Source organism: Aptenodytes patagonicus, chromosome 7 (genome assembly GCF_965638725.1).
Source record: "Aptenodytes patagonicus chromosome 7, bAptPat1.pri.cur, whole genome shotgun sequence".
Taxonomy (NCBI): domain Eukaryota; kingdom Metazoa; phylum Chordata; class Aves; order Sphenisciformes; family Spheniscidae; genus Aptenodytes; species Aptenodytes patagonicus.
The window spans coordinates 24970003-24981130 of NC_134955.1; the positions used below are offsets into that span (position 1 = coordinate 24970003).

Genomic DNA, 11128 nt, shown 5'->3' on the forward strand with positions numbered 1-11128 from the left:
AACCTTTCTCAAAGCAGTTACTTTTTTACCTAGCTGCCATACAGTCGATGTTATAATTCTCCTGAGATCTACATGACTAATGTGTGGCGATTTCTATCCCCCTCCTACACAGAGAGATATATGGAAGCAGGTGTTTTGCTAAACATATAAAAAAATACTATTTCCCTGCTATTTTTCTATAATGCAACCACCTGTGCAAAGAATCATCACTTTAATTTGTTATAAGGCCAAATGCACTCCAAAACTTTTAAGGGCAATCTACCCTCTTAAACACACATCCATACACTTATATGAATACATAGCTTTAGTAGTGGAAGCAATTCAACTCATACCAGTGAAATTAATCTGACAGCTCCTCTAGTACATTTTTTCCTCAATATAGAATTTGCTTTAGTTTCAGTGAGGCTTCATTCTGGTCCATAGCTCCATCTGCATGGAAAAACTGGAAAGAACAGAATCATATCTTGCAAGTTTTTAACTTTTCATTAAAAAGAGCTAGAGAAATGCTCAGAAACAGACAACTGTTTGCTTTCCTCCAGTCCTCAGACACCTCTCCCGACTGCCATGATCAGTCAATGATAGTCCTAGTCTTCAAGAGACCTCTGGCACCAAAGGCCTTTTGGAAGCTCTGCGTGAGAAAAAGAGCTTCTGAACTCTGCTGCCACTGGGAGGGGATGAGCTAGTGACAGACAACATCCATAAGGAACTCTAGTCAAGGAGTGAGGAGCAGCCCAGCCAAAGTTAGTTTTCCTAGTAAGCAAACTGAATCCATGTTGTCCTCTGTAGTCATTTGGCTGGTCCCATGGTAGGTCAATGGTTTGAGAAGTGGTTACATGAACCTCTGACAAGGGAATTTGGGGAAGGGATTGGGAGAGAGAAGAGAGAAAGGGACCATCCTAGACGGTGTCTGCTAGACTTAGGCCTTGTTTTTCCAACTCCCAAATGGTCACCTATTGTAATAACTTAATAGAACAATGGTGTAAAATTTTAGCTACACTTAACTCATTTCTGTTTGATTTAAAATGTAAGGAATGAAACATTGCATGAAGTGTGTGCAAGAAAATGAGGGATATGCAAGAGAAGGGTGCCTCATGAAATTACAAAATGCTGGAGGAGCTGAGAGTACAAATAAAAACATTATAAGAAAATTATCCTAGATGATCAATTTGGTAGGATTTCAATAGTAGGGAAAGTTACTGGCTTCTGTGGGAGCTGGAAGGGACCAATAAGGGACATGCAACCTCCTTCCTTGAAAATCCATGACCATGCTATACAGAACATACATGTGGAATAACAAGTGAGGATTAAGGTAGGGTATGAATTTTCAAAATGTTGATTACTACACCAACTACCCAGACAGACATTCTTAGTCAGCATTAACAGTGCTTTTGTATAATGTAACCTAACATGCAGTAGCTATGCCAGCACTCTTAATGCAAGCTCAGTGCAGGTTAGCGTGTTATACTCGCGCTATCCACATTGTTTTCTCCCATAAGCAAGCATGTGATATCACTTAATTAATTTTTATAATCCCTGCAAAAGTAAGATTACCTATCTAAAGCCAGGGTACAGTAAAGGGTGCAAAAAGGAGCACAATATAGAACAGAATAGCAAGGTCATAAGTATAACCTTGTCTCTAACCTCATCCTGAGCTTCCTAAAATTAGGAATATTTGAAAAGTCAGCAGGCTTTCTGTGGTCCCTGCAGTGTTGAAAAGGGGTGACTCTGTCTGCAAAGGATTCAAGTTCCCACTATCTTGTATACAGCCATTTCCACCTATATTAGGAGAGCGTAAAATACTACATTTTCAATTTTGTACTGTCTGAATTCCAACATCATCCAGTGATAAATGACAGTACAAGCCACAAGGAGAATCAGGCCTAATAAGTCTTAGTTTTCCTTTAGATACACTGATACAGTAACTCTAAAGAGCATCTCATGAAGCCACATTACTAGAAAAATCTGTCCTATTAACTTAGTGACAGCCTAAACAGTAATGAGGAGACAATTAAATTGAGTATCAAAGAATATACCATTGTTTTACATTTTCATCAGCTGAAGTTGATATATACAGCATGGGTGAAGAGCAGTAAGTAACAGAAGGAAGGTTAGAGATGAAAAAGAAAGTATTGTTACAACCTGTCACTTCAAAATATGCCTCTTACACACCAGTGCTGCTGAAGCATCACAGACAGAGAATGCACTCTGGAAGCACTAATTAGGTCAAGATCTCCTAAGACTTGCAATTTTGGTGAGTTTTTCAAAAAAGGTGAAAGAAATAAGGACTGGATATCTCAGAACATAGAATCTGTTAACAATTTATAGTTGATAGCAATTGAATATAGTTATCTCCAAAGGAATGCCCTTTGCTACCTCAGAGAATACTCTCTCACAGTCCATGACCTCTCAGGCTAACTACATGCAGCTCTAACAATGAAATTGCCCACTACTCCGGGAAGGCTCTTGAATGCAGGAAACAGTTGACATAAAAAATTGACTTGGACTATGAAACATGCTATGAAACTCAAAACTAAACAGAGAAAGTGACCACCAACCTCACCTGTAAGTATGAAATATGTATCTTTGTTTTAGATTTCCATCAGTTATTTTTTCAGAAGAGTTTAGAACAAACTGCGTCCAAGAAATCAGATGAAGAGTAACTAGAAATATGAGAAGACAGCCCACTGAGACTCCATATAATTGCAACCTACACTATCAAAAGCTATCATGCAGAGATGCAGGGTCAAGCTTACTTCATTCTTTCTTCTTCTCTGTCTTCCCAAACCAAGTGCATGCATTAGCAAAAGAAGTAAACAAGTAAAATCAAGTCCACAAGAGGAGTTATTTTATGAAGACAGAAAAATACATTTCTAGTCTAAAATGCTTAACAACCATTCACAGCAAGAAAAAAATGTGGACAGAGCAATGTTTAGTGGCCTGTAAGCAGAGAGAAAGAGAGAGAAGGATATACCAACTTTGACACCTCAATATTTAGTCCATCTCAGACTTGGAAAGAAGCCTGGTACCAAGACCAACTATCGCAGAAGTCCATATCTGGATTCATATCCAGAAGCCTAAGCTAGAAAAAAGCTCTGAGACAATACATTTTGGCTGGTTTTGATTTAGGTGTTGAACTCCTGTGTCAGCTTAAACAAATGGACTTCGTCAGGCTGGAGGCCCCGGTTGCTGATAAGCCAGTGTTTCAGAGGTACAACATGCAAAGCTTGCAAATCTCTCCACTACTTAAGAGAACTATGAAGGAGGTAGAAGTTTGATCACACAAATAAGTTAGTGGATGGGCTACTGAGTGAACGAGTAAATATGCATGGTGAGTATTTGTTCACCCTCAGCACAGCCTTCAAAATTAATCTCTATAAAACATTTCAGATTTGACAAATTAACAGATTTCAAAAGACATTTTTCCAGCTAACTAGATAGAAGTCTGAGGTATTGAGATTGAGTCAGAGTACTGCCACAAAGAAGCAGATCACCCAAAAACTTCTTGGGCCTTCTGCTAGCAATCTCAGCAGAGAGGGAATGATAGACTGGGTAGTGAAATCCTTTGGGGTGTTCTGTGCATTGCAAGCTAGATATGTTTGTTGATGACAGGATTGGAAGCTTGGTTATGAATGCCAGGGCTACATTCCTTCTACCTGCAGAATCACAGGCTGAGGGTACAGGGACCTCAGAACCATCTACTCTGCCCTTCTGAATATCACAATATACAAAACACAACAATGTGTACTTCACTACAACAGTATTCCACAAAGACATCCAATCTGTGTACATGGACTCCAAGAGATCGAGAAAATACAATTTCCCCAAGCAATTTTAAAAATGGTGAATTGTTTTCACCGTTAAAAATCGACCCTTAATTTCTAATCTGAATTTATGAGACTTCAGCTTCCAGCTATTGCTTCTTCTTAGGATTTTATTTGCTATATTAGAAAACATCTACTTTTTCTCCCATACACTAATCACATCCGTTCTCAAGTTTCTTAATCAAAAGACTAAAGTTTGACCACCGAATTTTTCCTTTTTTTTCAGCACTGAGTATTTTTGTGTCTCTTTTCTTTCTTTTCAACATAATTTTCAAAACATGGACAAACTGAAATGTAAACAGCATTCCAGTTTTCCTATTGACATTGTTAAAATCACTATTCTATTTCTCTGCTTCTTTATCCAATGGCACGACATAGTCTTTTTTAACACTATCACTGTGGGAGCTCATGTGGAATTTGTTGTCTGTTATGGTCTCAAATCCTTTTCAGACTTGCTTCTACAGATGGATGTTCCTCATTCTGAAGATATATCCTGTATCTGTCCTTCTAATACATAACATTTTGCACCTGATATCACTCTGCATGCCTGTCTTATTTATCATGCTGCCAATACTTACTGTTGCAAGGAAAAACTTCTCAATTCATGTGATTTAAATCAAATCACTTATGTTAAGTGTAATTTTCTGTAAAAAGACTTACAATATCTGTATAATCCTTTCAAACATATTTCCCCACAAAACTTAGTTTTGAATATCTGACCAGTACTTCTAAGCTATTTAAGTATCCTACGTAGTTTAAAGTTTACGTGCACTATATTTTCATGGTAACTTCTACCTACCAACCTTGCAGTATCATCAAAGAGTCAAATTGTTTGCTTGATAGAAAATACTTCCCATAATACCATACTATTGCCATTAAACATTTCCCCTGCCTTAATTCTCTATCAGCTGAATCCTGTGTTGGATTTTCTGTTATTTTGCCTAAAATTTATGTCAGACTAAATGGTCAATGATTACCAAGTTCACTGCACTTATATCATTGGAATGTTTATTAGACATATATTCTGGAATACTCTTCAGAAAAGTATAAAAGGACTGCTGATTTAAAAATATTTATCCCTAATAGATGTTTTCCAATATCCTTTCACTTGCTTTTTCTTTTCATAATAAGAATTTTTAATCGTGATTTTGCCAGGTGTAGAATAGAAATCTTAATTGAATAATTCTGTTAGTTCTGCATCACTACTGCCAATACCTCTTCATAGGATGTCTCCAATAAAAGCAGCAGTAATAACAGCAATAGTCACTCATTTCTGGTATATTCTAAGCCCACCACCCAACCTCAACCTTTCTCTCCTATCAGATCAATTGTATTCATTTTATACCTTATTTTTTATTGGGGTTGTTATCTATTTTCCGCTTTTTTTTACCTACTATTACTAGTTTGTTTTGATTTTGGTTTAATTGTTAAATTTTGGCTTCATTTTCCCTTGTATTAAAGACAGACACATAGTCAAATGTGAACTCTTTTAAGATTTGGGTCTTCCTCTGGAGAACCAATATATTCCTAGAAACTGTCCAGTTTATATTCACAGCCTTCTGTTTATATGTTCTCTCCAATAATTTTTTTTCATAATTTTCCTCGGGTTTAGAAGATAGGTCTTTCTGAAGCAACATCATTGGCTGCGCTTTATCTTTCATTTGCTACAGGCAATCATCAACTTCATCTTTCTTTGCCACAAAAAAATCTTATCTAGATGATACTTTAAATCAGATGCAATACCTTTTGTGATAGGAAATTATTATCTATATTTCTCTGCAACTTTTAATGACATTCTACTACAGCTGCATCAGATTTTCATACACATCCCCAAAACTGAAATTTCCCATAAAATACACAATTATTTTTTCCACATGTTATGGAAAGTTACTTAAGGACTAAGTCATCCTCTGCTATGATTTGATTCAGTAGTCTTTAACAAATATCTCCAGGCCTTTACTTAACGTATATAATCTTCAGGGCCAGACTACTCAGTGAAATGTACATTACAGAAAGAGGGATATCAACATGAACATTCACTGAAGGTGAGGTTTTTTTGACCTCTTTCCAGTTCAAAAGAGAAATCCATTATGGTTTTAATTCCCTGCACCATATACAGTCAAAATTCACACAGGCGTTAAATGCAATAAAACTCGTATTGAAGTAGTAGACTGTACACTGCATATGAGCAACCTGAAAGGCTAATGGGGTAACCATCCTTCCCCTGTGTCATCAACAACCCTAACAAAAATGAACCTCAGTTCTTTAAATCATGTAACAAATATAAAAGCTTGCCTCTGGAAAAATAATATATAACCACTTGTAGAAGAACCTGCCTGTCCAATAAGGGCTCACAAATAGAGTACTGGCAGAGAAAATTATTGTAAAACCAAACAGCTAAGTAAAAAATCCTTAACACAACATGTATGCCCGTTGGCAAAGGAGCTCATGGAATTTAATACATTTTTGAGCACTTCGTTTGAAACTTGCATGCATTGAGGGAGGGGAAACTATGGTTCCTTAACTTAACCCTTTCCTGTCCTTGTAGATCCTCTTCTGTAGCCTTTAAAAGATAAACTATAATATTTTTTGTTAAACTAATTATAACATGTCACAATATTCAGTTATTGATGTGAATAGTAAATGCACAGAGATTATACCATCACCAAATTCTCCTAGCCATGACTGAGAATTCAGCCCTAAAATATGACATTTTACAAAATATCTGGTTTTGTTAACATAGATTGAGGTTTTTCTGTGGCAGTAACAAGGGCCAGATTACTTAATTAATCCATCAATTATTACCTTAAACACTGATGAAAAAGAAGCATTAATACCTAGAATATCATCAGGGACTGCAAAGGGAATATGGAACATTTAGAAATTTAGAAGTTTATGGCATATTAATTCAAAGTGGTATTTGGATCACCTTTTTATGTCTGTAAATATAAATACTTACCTATTATTTCTTTCTGGAACTAAAACAGGTTTTGTACTTCATTTAGGAGAAGGAAAAAAATAAAACAAAAAAACCACAGAGCAGGATCAATACTGCTGAAGTAATTACTAAAGCTCCAATTGAGATCAGTTGGAGCAGAACTGGGTTTATCTTTGCACAATGACAGAAGAGAAGAGAAAGAAATGTGAAAGGAATGAAACTGATTGCATGGAAGGGTCACTACAGAACCGACTAGCTCATACATGTTGCAGTGCTGCATTAGAACAGAAAAAATGGACATTAGTGAATAAAAATCAAAACAATCCTTTTAATTAAGTCTCTGCAAGACAGAATTCTCACTTATGCCAGTTTACAGAGAGACTGTCATCCCAGCCTCTTCCACCTGTCCACTAATAGTTGGTTTTAGACATTAAAAAGAAAGTAAAATGTTGGTCTATAGCTGATGAAGACGCAATAATGATGAAACTTTCATCCCTAGCTCCCTACTCCAAATTCCAGTCAAGACAATGGAATCTGATGGGCTTCAGTAATTTGATGAGTGGGCAGTAGCACAGTGCATGAGAAATGAGGTGAGTGCCTCCCATCCCCATCGCAGCTGGCCACCTTTTTTGCTGTCTCAAAGATGCTGGGCAAAGTTCAAGGTACATGAACAGAATTAGTGCCTGCTTTAGGTCTTAAGGCAGTCTTTTGCTTAAGATCATGACTGAGGTACAATGATAAGCAGTGTGAGGAAACCTTCACTGTTATTACTCATGCTGCACTCCCCTCTATCGATGAACAGGCTCTTTACGTGCTCGGCTTTATTTCCCATGTAATATGGCACATGAGAGAAGAGATTATTAACATGAAAGTGAAGAAAGGTTTGTAAGCAAAAATAAAATGCGCTGGAGATCTGAACTTCACTAATACTTTTCGAAAATTACTACCACTGGCTTTCAGGATTAGGTCTGACCCTTAGACTAATCATTCTTATATGTATAGTGAAGGAAAAGCACCAACTCCTGGGCCTTCTAGAAGTCAGTTCATACTATACTGTCCATACAAACATCAAAGGAAACCACATCCATATTTCTGAGGATTATTTTAATGCATAGGACTGTATGGATCCCATAGCTGCCAAATAACTGAAAAGAGATCCCTCAAACACAAAGAGCATTACTAAATGTTCTGAATTGCTGCTGGTTTGCAGACAAAACCTCATTCATTTACCTTCTCTTGCTGTGATACTTCTGAGTAAGCTTTATCTAGTTGCATGCGAAACCATTGTTGCTGGAGTTTTTTGCTTTGTTTTGGGGTTGGTTGACTTCCTTTTTAATTCTCCTGGTTTCCTGATTATATTGCTCCCCCCCAGTCCTGACATAACAAGCACAAGCTCTGCAGCAAATACTATGGGAGATTTTATTCAGTGGTCTGATGCTGCCTCTCTCCCTTTCACCAGCAGCAAGGGTAAATCTTGTCTCAGCATTGTGAAAACAGTATTTCAAGAGTTCTTACAGTGGTGCTAGTATTTAAATTTACAGAAGCTCTGGTATATACCTGAAATGCATTTTAATCTGTTCAAGGAATAGATTCAGTCCTGGGAAGTTCATTGTTGTTTCTAATTGTCAGCGACTGCTACACTTTGCTTGCCTGCAGCTATCCAATTAACATATCACCACTACACAAAATATTGTAATATGCTTGATGTCCTAACAACAAGAGCCTCACACTCCACTTCTATCCAACAATTTCCTTCTAATTGGGTTTCCAACATATTAGCAAACAACAGGGAAGAACATACAAACAGACATATGCGAACAGATAATGCATCCTTCAAACACCTTTTCCTACTGCTGTGCAAAGTTCTGTGGAGATACCCCTGGTTGTTGTGTATATTGAGAAAGAGAAAAAGAGAGAGAGAGAGGGAAGAAAAGCTCAACTCCAGAAGTGGAAAACATGTAACTTGTGCCCTGAGATATTGCTATGGCAACATTTAAACAATGAATAGAAAGCCCTGCAGGATTCTGCTCTCGCTTCCTTGGATACCAAATGTAAATCCTGATTCTCTTTTATTGTGTGCATGCACAAGCGTCTGATTTTTGCCTTTTCCTCTAACAGATAGCAAAGTATCCAGGCCCCCTACCAGGAACTACACGTTAATTCACTTCCATGTATTGCAGCTTGTGAATGTGCAATTAAAACACACCATTAGCACACTCATCTCCCCTCTTGCGTCCCCATTTCTATCTCCCAAGAGAAAAAATGACCGTGATAGTACAGCTAAATAACAGGTATCCTTCTTTTCTGAATTACATAATTAAATAAACCACTCCAAAATGTCACAAGCCAAGCCCCAATGTCATCTGTCATTACAGGAAGCAGAGGCAGGATCCTTTCTAAGGGCAGCTCCTCGCCCACACTGCTAGACTCAAGCATGCCGCAAGGCTGCCTTCCAGACCACTGTGACTCCTGCTATTGCTAAATTCTTCTCAGCTGGGCTGTCCTGCAGGGGCAGCACTTTATAACTGAAGGAGGCTTGTTTGTCATTATGATTTTCATAGAGCAGCTAGCAAGGGGATGGATGGGGATGCAGAAGGAGGGCCCCTGCTAATAGTAGCCCAAAGTCCCGTCCACTTGACTACTCTAGAAATGACTTGGTGGGTGCTAATTGCATTTCTTCAGAGTAATTTTCCTCCTAGACTGCAAGCGGCACTAATTCCAGCACCCTTCTCTCTCTCTCCTCATTACCTTACTAGCAATCAGAAACAAAGGGATATCTCCAAGCCAAAGTAAAAGCACACTGGCAAGACCAAGATGGAGGCTCTCGCACACTGCTGCTGTGCACAGTGCACTCCTTCAGTGAATATATTGCAACTTCACTCTTGGACAGCTTGGCTTGTGAGTTTTCACCAGCACCAAGCTCTCTCAAAATGTACGAAAATCCTGTCCTGAGCTTCATTAAAAATCTTCCTGTCTCATATTGCTACAGCAAGAATCTTCATGTCAAATGGGAGACAGCTTTTTAGGTCACAGGCAAATAATTTTAAAGCCTGTATGTAGGAAGTCATGGCAGCACCTCAGGAATCCCTTTCTTTTCCTCCAGTCCCACAGATTGCTTGTATTGGTTCACATCTAAAGTGTTCTTTCTTGGGTCACATGCAATCTGAAAGTCCATTTTTCACTTGTCAGTGCTATCAGGCTGGGAGATATTGTGACACAAAATTTGCTGCTCCAGCAAACTCAACCTGCTCCTGTTCTAGATCAGTGCAAATCATTCCTGACATGTGAATGTCATGCTAGCTACATGAATGGCTAGCTACCCCCTTGCATTACTAACCTAAAGTTTGCCAAGAATACCTGAAGTTTGAGATGCGTGATCTCTGACCTTCTGGAGAATAATTAGAACAAATGGAGCGGGACCCTCCAATATAGCTTTCTCTTTCCTTCTGTACAAGCATTTGGTGCCTAAATATACACATAATGGTTCCCTGTACAGTGCCAAAATCCCAGCTGCCCGGGGTCATTACCAAAAGCATTGTCCATGGTTTGAAGAGGAGACAGCCTGCAGGACCAGCATATGCTGCTGAATGATACACCTGCGCTCAGGCACATGTGAGGGACGTAGCAGAGACAGCCAGTTCTTGCCTCTGCTTGAGGAGATTTGTTGTTTCTCATTTAGCTGGATGTTTAGATTGACGTTTTTGGCCATTTATTTTATGATCAGCCCTTTGGGGTCTGTATAAGCCCCAGCACAAATGCTGAGAAATGCTATACTTGTTCCCACTTTGAGATTGAATGAGTTAAACTCTGGGTTGTTCCATGTGTCTTTTGGCTACTGTATTAAGTGAATGATTCACTGAAGTGTGAAACTGTTGCCTCTTTTGAAGCAGACACGCATCCCTAGCTTTTTAATGTTGACAAGGTTTGCCTATTTCAGCCCAAACTAGTGGCTAAATTTTCCCAGTGCTTCCTTATCGCATCAAGAAAATCCTCCTGCTAGTTATTGTACAAAATGAATGAGGCACCTATGGCAGCTTTCTGTTGTCAAAAACTAGAGTTGCTCTATCAAATTTTCTGTTTATGTGTTCACTTGACAGCAGTCCAGGGAAAAGCTTGGAGATGACTTTTCCTTAGCCAGCTTCTTTTTCCTTCAGTAATTACTGAGCAGCAGCTTAACATAAATTTAGCTGCTCTATTACTGCAACTGCTGATGTAAGTGTAGCCCACAATGGGGCACAGACTTATAATGATACATGAAGGAATGGAGAACAGAATTTTGTGCTTATTTTCAGATGCTGACAAACTTATTACCCATTTAGTGTCCCACCAGGAAACATGTGCCCAGAGAAATAAATGAGGCTAAAGCACT

General features: G+C 38.4%; 1 protein-coding gene across 9 annotated transcripts in view; it reads right to left on the reverse strand.

Annotated features, from left to right (window-relative positions):
* The window catches only part of LRRC4C (leucine rich repeat containing 4C), a 603191-nt gene that overhangs the window by 89775 nt on the left and 502288 nt on the right, over nt 1-11128 (reverse strand). The window contains exon 1 of one of the 9 annotated variants that reach the window (XM_076344394.1): nt 333-372. The exons of the other annotated variants lie outside the window; for them this stretch is intronic. The gene's annotated coding sequence lies outside the window, so the exon portion shown is untranslated. Of the gene's footprint in view, nt 1-332; nt 373-11128 lie in introns of those variants that run through there. 9 annotated transcript variants of the gene reach the window in all.